The sequence below is a fragment of the Triturus cristatus genome, chromosome 8, assembly GCF_964204655.1.
Source record: "Triturus cristatus chromosome 8, aTriCri1.1, whole genome shotgun sequence".
NCBI lineage: Eukaryota > Metazoa > Chordata > Amphibia > Caudata > Salamandridae > Triturus > Triturus cristatus.
In genome coordinates this window covers 1,239,525,544-1,239,536,028 of record NC_140591.1, presented here as the reverse complement: position 1 = coordinate 1,239,536,028, position 10,485 = coordinate 1,239,525,544, and the positions used below count along the sequence as shown (strand labels likewise).

At 50.2% G+C, this 10,485-nt stretch overlaps 1 long non-coding RNA gene across 2 annotated transcripts in view; it reads left to right on the top strand.

Annotated features, from left to right (window-relative positions):
• Nucleotides 1-2,401: 2,401 nt before the first annotated feature.
• The window catches only part of LOC146805653 (uncharacterized), a 603,847-nt gene continuing 595,763 nt past the window's right edge, over nucleotides 2,402-10,485 (top strand). For both annotated transcript variants that reach the window (XR_014967868.1, XR_014967869.1), the window contains exon 1: nucleotides 2,402-2,738. This is a non-coding gene — a long non-coding RNA (uncharacterized LOC146805653). The remainder of the gene's footprint in view (nucleotides 2,739-10,485) is intronic.

Sequence of the window (10,485 nt, the reverse complement as noted above, 5' to 3'; positions counted from 1 at the left end):
CATGACACTACCGCAGGCCATGTCGCATTGTTTGACACTACTCAATGCCCGAACTAAGATGGCCGCGATTTACCCAGCCGTGGTTCTGAGCCCCTCCCATCTCCTTAGACGTCCACAAACTTCCCATATTTCATAACCAAACGTTAATCACAAAATGATTTCAAGGCCCATCCAACATGGCCACCAGTTCCCACCTGTTTGTTTACGTGCTCGAGGAACCCACCAACCACGTAGGCTTGCCTTGATGATCGTAAAACGTGCCGGATAAGGGGGGCTTGGGGGGGGCAGACGACCCCGGGGAGTTCCCCCCCGGGCGGTTTGGGAGGGGGTGTGTGGGGGGGCGTGGCTGGCTTTGCGACGGCCATTTTGCGTTTTGGGCTACAAATTTGGTAGCACAAATATAGCCCAATTATAAAGGGCCTGGGCTCCTTCTCCCAGCCACCATTTTAGGTTTGGTGACCTGGTGGCTGGGAGATAGTCTTGTGGTGTTTTTTGTCCCCCCACCCCCCACAAAAAACAAAAAACCTTTTTTCCTTCCGGTTTCCCCCTCTTTTTTGTGGTTTTTCCTATTTTCTTTTCGTTTTTTCTGAGGAATTTTTCTGGGACAGGTGCGCAGGGGTTGTTTGGACTATGTATTTGTCGCTTGGAGCAGGTGCAGTGCGGGGGTTATGTGAATTTGGACATTTTGGCCGGAGGTTGGTTGAGTTATTTGTTGAGTTGGGTTATCGGCAGGGAAAGGATAGGTTGGGTAAGTTTAGCTCGGTTCCACAGTTTGGGTGGTCGATAGCTGTAAAGGGGCAGGCAGGGGAGTTTGGTTAACGGAAGGTTTGTATTTAGAGATTGTTGGTGGGGTTATACAGGAATGTAATGTTTGATATTGTTGTAATGTACGGGTGGGGGCGGGTTCGAAGGAATTTAGGGGAGGGGGCGGGGTGCGGGGTTAGGTATGTTATATTTAGTGAGGTCTAGTTTTGGAAGGCGTTTGGCCAAGGTTTTAAAATTGTAATGTGCACCTGTTCCAATAAAGCGGCCTTTTTCACACAAAGACTTTGTCGGTGGCCTGCTTCCCCCCCCACCCCTCCCTCCAAAATTAACCAGACTACCCTGTCCGGCCATAATCTCTGCATGTATTTCTTATATAGGCATTAAAATGGCACCGCGTTCAGCATAAAACGCCCAGGTAAGAAATCGCAGTTAAGCCTCTGCACACCAGATTCTGCATAATAGTATCACAAAGATATATACTACGGGGGTTAAGTTCGTGAAAGAAGTAAGGGGCATTTTATCAAGCCAGGCGATAAAATTATTGCCGTTTTAGCGGCAGTTTTCTGCCGCTAAAGCGGCGAAAATTGTATCGCCTGGCTTGATAATATGCCCCTATGTAGCGTGCTGCTGTGCAACATGAGACACACAGGCCAACGCCGACTTGCGCCTCTGAGCCAGACCCCAGGGATGTCAGGCTGAGTAATCACACCCTGAACCCTAACCGACATAACGGCCTAGGAAGAGCGTTCAAATCTAGAGGACTTGCTTAAAAACCTTTACAGGCCTGCATCGGTGACACAATAGCGCCTTCGTTTGCCCGCTGCATTGCAGTTTATACGGCAGTCGCCAGCTGTGTGCAGGGCTGTAGTGCCTTCATATGCATGTCTCGTCAGTATTTAGAGGCATTACGCCGCATTACCAAAGATACATACTTCAATCATAACAGCGCACATATTACGCTCCCCAGATTTCTTTCGCCAGACATTTCGGGAAGGGGGCGGAGGTATAGTATGCAAAGCCAGTTTTTGAAAGCCCGGGTCCGCTGCTGGCAACTCTGTCTGGCAAGGAGGGAAGGGGTGAGGGGGGAGGGGGGGGTGCTATTGTTTCCTGTTCAGGCCCTGCAAACACCTCCAACAGTTACACAACGAAACTAGCGCTCCAAGTCCGCCTAATTAATTACACCCACAACGCTGCTGTTGAGCCCGCCCAATAAAACAGAAAACAGTCTGGCGGTTGTGCTATCCTGGAGATCAGGGAGTTAAGGTGCCCGAACTCGAACAGCGCTGCGAGGCCACTCTAGCGCCAGCAGGGCGCTTTTCAGATCTCTGTAACACTATTGTTATCGTTCCAAAGAGGAGAGCGGGACGGGGTGCCCGCGGCACCGTCACGAGTAGCGGCCCTGCTGTGTGGCAATAACTGACAGCGTGCAGATGAAAACAGGGTCGGGTTCTGTCTTCTGTGGGCACTCCCCGCTAATGACCCCTCCCCGGTGTTATCTGCAGAGATCACCCCGCAGAGAGCTCCCCCGGGGGAGTGCGTGGGTGGGGGAGGGGATCTCTTCCCCAGCACGCAGGCTGAGGCCGACATATCCCACCATATTATTACGCCGGCCTTTCGTCTGCTCTAAAAGGCGGTTCCAAAGCCCTGACGGCTCTGTTTTTATGGCCCAGTGGAGGCGCTGGCGCCAGCTTTGTGCACCAGGAAGGGCGCGAAGCGCTGCACCGCGCTGGGGTCGGCGGGTCAGACTCCGCCGGGGTCAGCCGAGAGCGCCGGAGAGTAAATGCTGACTGTGCACATCTCCGAGGCGGCGCTGCACACACGGTGAGACTCTCTGCAAACAAACTTGGGAGACCGGGCCTGCACAACCAACACGCCCCGCGGCACTCCCGAACCACCACTGCGCTGTTCGTCATCACCCCACACCGCTGAGGAGCCGGGGACATCATGGCGGGTCGAAGTGCCTGGTGGGAAGGGTAAGAGTTTGCTGTTAACACAATAGCTCCTGTCGCTTTCCCCCTCACCGAATTTGTTCCCGGCACTTTGTTTCCAACAAAATATCTCTGAATTTTGAAAGCAAAAAGTGGCCTTGTTGTCATGGTGATTTTAGACGAAGGTAAGGTCTGTGTGTAAGAGAATGAGAGATTTCTCTTGTGAGGGTCGCGGAAGGGGGAACGTCTCGCCACTCACCCTTAGAGTTCGATCGTGACCGTCGTGCACTCAACTCCCCTATCCTTCGGAGGTCGATCCCATATTCTGTGCGTGCCAACTGCTGCACCAACCAAAGCGCTTTGAGATCTAAAGCGCTCCACACGTCTAAGCGACTAACCAGTGGCTGTCATGCAGTGCTTTAAGAAAATGTGCGGGACTCGGGTACACAGGTGCTCTCAAACCGCGAGTACCAGCATTTCTGCACTTTCATTTCTTCAAACCAAGTCACACTTGCAGTAGTGGCACTTCACTGGTTACCAGCAGTGCTTGAAATGGAAAAATGGAAGTGCAGGTACTCTGTGCCAGAGTACCTGCTTGTTTCTGAGACATGCCGGTAATCACCAGTTAGAAGTAGTACATTTGTCTTGAGAAGTGCCGGTACTCTCTGCCTCTCAAAATGAAATATACTTTTAAAGCACTGGATACCAGAGAATTAAACATGAGAACCTTTGCGCCACTGGCACCTCCAGTGGACAGAGGCACTACATGCAGGGCTTTAGGTGGGCTGAAAAAAGTGGGCGAGTCTCCAAAAGGGGCGTGGCCCGTGCTGTTATGGGCGTGGCTTAACCACCTAAACTAAATTTGTGATTCCAATAGTGTGCTACTCACCAGACTTTAGGTCTCTCTGAGTTTCCTGTTATTGCATGCAGATAGAGCCAAACCCGGCAAGGACTATTGGCTTGGTCAATGGTTGTCTGCGTGCGCTGTGCAGAAAAGCAACGCATTGGATGAAAACGTATTCTGACTCACTAACCAGCACTGCCTTCAGCCTCATCTCTAGAACTCTTCATCGTGGCCGTTATAAACACCTGGAGGCGACTCTTTCCAACGCAGGCGCTATACAAGAGTAATATGCTATAATCACAACAGCCTAGCAACAGCTAACACGCCAACCGAGGGGTGCAAGATCCAGTAAAATACATGTCATTTAAACGGAAAGTAAAACGCTGACATGCATTACTTGAAAATTGTTCAGAAATCGTGTGTTTTTCCCAGTAAAGTTAAGTACATGAATATAGGGCCCGACAGGGACCCGTTTCAATGTCCGTTCTAAAACACTTTGGATCTGAGACCCGGCTCACTTAATGCCCTGAATACACATCAGATCTTGGACCTCAGACAGCCCTACCTGGTTGTCGGCCAGTTCAAAAACCTCGGTAAAGTCCATGATGGTGCAGGAACCATGCTCTGGAAAAGTGAGGCCGGCGTTCAGGGCTAGGCACCGCCTACCTACAGGAGCTAAAAAAAGCAACCCCTACTGAGATTTAACCTGGTACACCCCCATACTTGCCAAATAACGAACTAGTTTCATGGTGTGAGGAGGGGACAGGCCTTCATGCCAAGACACTGCCACTCCCCAAGCCCCCTCCCTGAAAAAACTAAGGGTTGTTGAGGCTGCCCCCCCCCCTTCCTGGGGTGTTCTCACACCTCCTAATGGACATCAGCTGATGACTTCCTTTGACAAGGGTCTGGAAATCCACTGTTTACAGTGGTTTTCAGCTTGTTTTCCCTGCCACCTGGTGATTTCTTCACCTTACCCGGTGACCCTGTGAAGGAAGCTGAAATCGCGTGCCGCAGGGTGCCACTGAGTGAGTTGGCAGGTCTGCACCACAAACATTTCAATCTCACCTTCTCCAAGGTCATACCTGGCTGTTTAAAGCCCTGTATCTCCTTCTGCCAGAACCACATGTGGCATCACCACCTCCGCCAATCAAAGGAGGAGCCCAGGTCGTGGCTACAGCCAGTCCTTGACTATATGCCTCACGGTGACATATAAACGCTACACAAAACCTCTAACCAAAAAGTATAGGCTATATACACACACCCACGCCCCCCACCCCCGCTGAACACACTAGAGGTCAAGTGACATAAGATCGCGGAACCCACAGCTATTTCCTAATTACGAGAGATCTTTTTGGGAGTTCAACACTCAGTTATCAGATCACGTTATTGTTCAGCGTAATAATAACGTCTGTATATAGCGCCTTTGTCCTTTTTTAGTTAAACGCTGTAAACGAGAGGTGCTACTATCACACAATTTATTGGCACCCAATTGGCCGTTCTAGGATTCACACTTTATCATCAAATCACCCATGCAGTTTTTTTCCGGGTGAGCTTTCAGCTCACTGAGCCACCCTGACAGAGACGGGTACCATTCAGACCCGAACGACCAGTTTCATTTAGATTTACTCTGAGCCATTTCACGCTAGCCCCGAGGCTTTTGAATTGGACAACAGCCCTCTATGACCCCGGCGACCTTTCACATCCGAACAAACGCCGAGATGCCCGAGGCCTTTCAGGAGAGGCGCTGAGCTTCTTCAGAGAGCACTTGAGCAGACCTGCCGGCAAGTTGAAGTCACTCGAGCATGCGCAGAACGCTGCAGGCATCTCCAGGGTTCGTCAGGGAAGCTTTCGATTGTGTTTATCAGCTGGGCTGAAACCCTCAGAAATGTTGTGCTCCTCCAGTGGACAGATTTTAAAAACCAAAAATTGGGGCATCCCCTAAACATAGACGTAGGACTACAATGTGACATTTAGCAAAAGGCAGAGAATGGGTTAACTCACGGCAAACATTTCATCAACAAAGTAAACAAACACAATAAGACACCACGAGGAAATAAGCGCTTGGTTTACACATAGCACCATTTGTTTTAACAAGGTTGATTTATAGATGAGGACTGTCACTACTCCTGCCGGCCCTCTCTGAAAACCGGAACACTTTCTGAATTTGCCAAGAAAGATATGAAAAACAGAAAATTCGGCACATAGGCTTATGACGACACCGCGTTAAGGTAACATTTGGAACACTGGCTCTGTGAACGCGAACTCCACCATTCCCGCCCCAAGCACACCGGAGTATACACCAGAGCAACCTGACTCGAGTCTGCAAACGGCAGGGCAGAACAGTAAATAGCGCTCGGCTGCTTGTTTTCTTACGTTGTTTCGGCAGTGACCGAGGGCCACAGTCTGACTCGTTCCTGTGCGCACTCAGATGGGCTCGGACAACCCGGGCACAGGAAACACGACACCTGCGCCTCACAGCGCCAATCAAACACGCACAGGGCACTCTTGCCCCAATATTATAATTCCAGATACCCTGCACTTGGATCATACGCAATGGGTGTGGCCTCGTTTTGGAATTGCACATTCATGTCCGATAGAGCATGCGGCCCTGTTTCCTCGTGCGCGGTGTCTCATAGAGCTGTCCCTAGTTCTTTCAGACGCTTGGCGATGGACAGGGTTAGTGTGCCTGTGTTTGTCCCTGGTTGAGTGTCATTCTTTACCGTGCACGGTGCCTGATGGTGGGCGTGCACCGACCTAGCTCATGAGACGTCCCGGTGTCTGACAGTGTCTGCCTCTTGTACTCTTCTGCTGGTGTCTGACAGTCTCCAAAGCTTGCGTGTACTTGTGTCCGTGCATAACTGAGGCCGAGTCCCGTGCTCTGTCTGGTGCGCGGTGTCTGACAGTGTCTCTGCCCCATGTGCTTTCATCCCCAGTGTATAGCAGTGGCAGAGCAGCGCTCTCTTCTATTCGCTATCTGTCACTGGCTGGCCCTCGCGCTCTCTTGTGCTCGTGTATGACAATGCATGTCCCGCACCCTCTCATGCCTACTTGCTGTGGTTCGTGCGCTCTCGGGCCTAGAGTCTCTCGAGGTTGTAACCCCACCCCCCGCCTTTCAATTCCTGTTGTCTAACAGTGGCCGAGTCCCGGGCTCTCGCCTGCCCGGAGTCTGACATGGGGCGAGTCAGGGATCCGCAGGAGGTGAGCCCTGCCCCTCTCGTGCTCGGAGTCTGACAGAGGTCGTTTCCGGTGACTGGCAGTAGCTGAGCTCAGCACGCTGTCGTGATCGAAGTCTGGAAGTTGCTTTCCATGACCTTCTCTTGTGTCCGTGTATGACATTGGGTGACTGTGCTCTCTCAAGCCCGATGGCCGTGCCTTGCGCTCTTTCGTGCCCAGAGTCTGACGGGTTTCTGATTCCGCTCATATACCCGTCGCTGACCTTGTCGTACCTCTGGCTCTACCCCTGGTGCCCAGACGCAGCAGAGAGGCCCTCTGACCACCAGAGGAGGAAATGTCCGACACAGCACACAATGCAGAACCCGTTGTCAGTCACCATGAATGACCCTTCCCCGCCCCCACCCTGCACACTCCCTCTGGCAGGAAACGACAAGAAGAAGGCGGACATTTCATTCACCCGCCCTGGAGAGGACGAGCGCAGCCCCGGCTTCCGGACTCGCCGAAGGAGCCGCGGCTTAGTTTTATGTGAGTGGCTTGGAGGAGACATCCGGTGCTGAAACCTTTTACCAGCACTGTCAGCTTCCGGTATATGCAAAGTTACCATGTGCGGACGACGCTTCGTGGGGGATATTAAACACTGTACAAATGCGACCACAATACAATTAGAGGCAATTATGGAATTGTTACGGTATTTCTTGTATAAACAGAGTACATAAAATGCGACGGAAATGAGAACGCAATAAGCTATTGTACAGCCTTTCTCGCTTGTTTTCCCCCCTACTCGTCTCAATATATATTAGTATTAAAAGCCATGTCACACACAACGGAGAAGCACACTGGCAAACTTTAATTATAATAACCGGCCGAATTTTCTTCCTAGCTACATGTCATCCGCTTTAAAAATAGATTTCACGAGTTAGCTGGATTATTGTTACTGGCGGGCCAGGGAGGAGGCAGTGTGCCCTCTGACACAATTGCACGCAGCCTGTCAGTGAAAGGTTTGACTCCAGGAATGCACAGAAGGCCTTTGGAGGTCGATGTACGAAGTGTAAAAGGATCACACTTATAAAAACTCTGACCGGCGGCCATGGACTACGCTCGATAGGACGACACAGCGTTATCTTTCTGCTGGGGAATTCACTCGAGGAATTTGTACTGCGACACACCTCCTTTACAAAATCAATTATTCACGATGTGAAGAAGGGTGCTCATGAGTGATGGACTGTCCATGCATGGGGGGGGGGGAGGAGGGGGGGGGGGGGAGTTTCCGAGTCGGTGCTGATCCTGTTACAAGCCAGCGTGTGTCTTTGCAGTTCTGCAGAGATCAAACCACCTTCCAACTCCGTTCCTGCCTCCTACACTGCCCTTGAAGCTCCTCAGAGAACCACGGGGCGGAGGGTTTGGTCCTACCCTTGCGGCGAGCGCTGACCACCGGGGCACCCTCCTCGATGGCCGCCTAACCCATTTATTTAAATTCTCAGCTGAAAGGCCGGCCCCCTTAAGGTCCTTCTCTTTAAAATTTAAAAGGCCATCTGAGAAATTGCCAACTGCGATTTTTCTATAATTTCAGACTCTGTTCGCGAGGCCGAACATGCTTTCCACCCCATGATTACTATGAACATAACCAAACTGTGGTCAGCCCGACTTAACAGCGGACAACCGCCTTCTGTAAGCGTCTTATGATTGGAAGAGATCACACCCAGCGTGTGTCCAGCTTCGTAAGTCCCTGAATTGACGTGTTGGCTACATTCTGAGTGATAACCGTGCGTCCCCTAAGTGAGGCCCGTCATTCCTCGTCGAGAGTGCCTTGCCACCCTCCTCTGTCCTGCCCGGGTGTGCTCTGTCTAATGTCAGTCTGTCTTGGCCAGGCGCGCGCTCTCTATGGTGGTTGTTTTGCGCCCGCATGACAGAGCGATGCGCAAACAGGATGATTAATAACCCAAGGCAGTTCGTAATCATCATATTTTTTCCCTTCCAAATGTCAATATTGGATTAAACTCTAGTTCTGTGAACATTGATGGGGACTGATGGTTTGAGAGTGAAATATGTCTTTGCACTTCGGGTAAGTGTATACTTGTATCTTTCTCCCCTCTTCCGTTTTTCACTATCCTTACACAAGTGCGGGTGATGGTGATGGACAGACTACCTTACACGAATTTACCCCTAAGTTTGGTAAATGGGGGCAAAATTAATCAAATAATGAGCAATTGCTGTCCTCTTCTTTTTCAGCACCATAGGTGGAAACGGAGGATACGAGTAATCCACCCAGTAGCCCACAGAGTCAAACGTATGGCTACGTTTGACCCTGTGGATTACTGGGTGGATTACTCCTGTCCTCAGTTTCCACCTATGGTGCTGAAAAAAAGGACAGCAATTGCTCATTTTTGTATTTTAATTTTTGAAAGCAGAGTGACAGTTTATCTCTGGTCCTGATGAATGCCCGTGAACTTTAGATAGTCGTAAAGGGGCTGAAACATGTTGACCCACTGAGATAGGGTAGTCATAACCCCTGTCCTCAGACCTTTTTAACCCTATCCGATGGGGGCACCAGAATAAAAAAGATTTTCGCCCACCTAGAAATAGTTTTATTGACACTAAGTTTCCTTTTGCACTCTGCTCCTCACGCTTCATCATTACCATTTTGCTCATCAAAACACCTCCACTCCTCCCGTTGACACTCAGGAGTTGTAGCCCACACAAGGTACCTTGTGGTCCTTGAGTGAGGAGGGAACCCTATGATAAAGCATGTCACCTTCGGTTGAGGGATTGTTCTCATCCTAACAGCAAAGTGCTCTTCTTACACATTACCAAACATACAAATAGTGTGTAATATTGTCCCTTTTGGGTGCAGTACGTTGGTGGTAGGGCAAAGCGCTCCTCGAGAGACCCTGTGTGTGGTAATGTTTGTCATACCAGACATAGCCTATCGGCAGCTTGTTTGTCTTAACCAGAAGTGTCCTGTCAGGCGCCAGCAGTGCCAAGTCTGTGCCATGTCCTAGGGCCTTCAGTCTGTTCTAGTCAAGTGTGCCCAGTATAAGGGACACAGTCATTTACAGACTTCAGAGCCGGGAAAAGAAAGTCCAATGCTGGAAAAAACAGTGTATGTTTTTGCTGCTTCCTGGGCAAAATTAAAGAAATGGCTGGGAACTACAGCCTCCATTATACAGAAAACTCAGGCAGTAGGAGAAGAAATGTAGTGGACGAGACCAGTGTAAATGCTACCTGGAGGTCACAGGCTGCGTTCCCACAGCCTTTCATCCTTCCAAGTCTGTGTGGGTGAGTGGCATTCTGGTTAGAAAACAGCAGCATTCACTGAGTTTGCAACAGGCAATTTCACTAGTGGTGTGAGCATTAAGTGGCCGTCTTACACTCCCCACAAACTGAGCGTGTTCCCTCCAGTGCCATCTCTCCCTGCACACTGCTTTCACTATGGTACGTTTGTTCATTATCAACTGCAATGATTTCCACGTAACTTGCATATCGCAGGTTTGTTTACTAGAAGATAGCTAAGTGGGTTGATGTACCAGCTTGAGACATCTGCGTGTGACCTGGAGGTCACAGGTTAGGATAATCTGTTAACTCAAAGTTTAATGCACCTGCTTCAGAACTCTGTGTGTAACCTACAGGTCAGAGGTGTGCACCATTTTATGCCAACCCTGACAATACATTTCTGTATGGTCAGTAGTGTGCAGGTAAGTGTCAAAATTAAAATAGCTGTTGAGACAAAAAATATACTGATCTGCCATGTTGCTCTTATGAAAGTTACTGATTTGG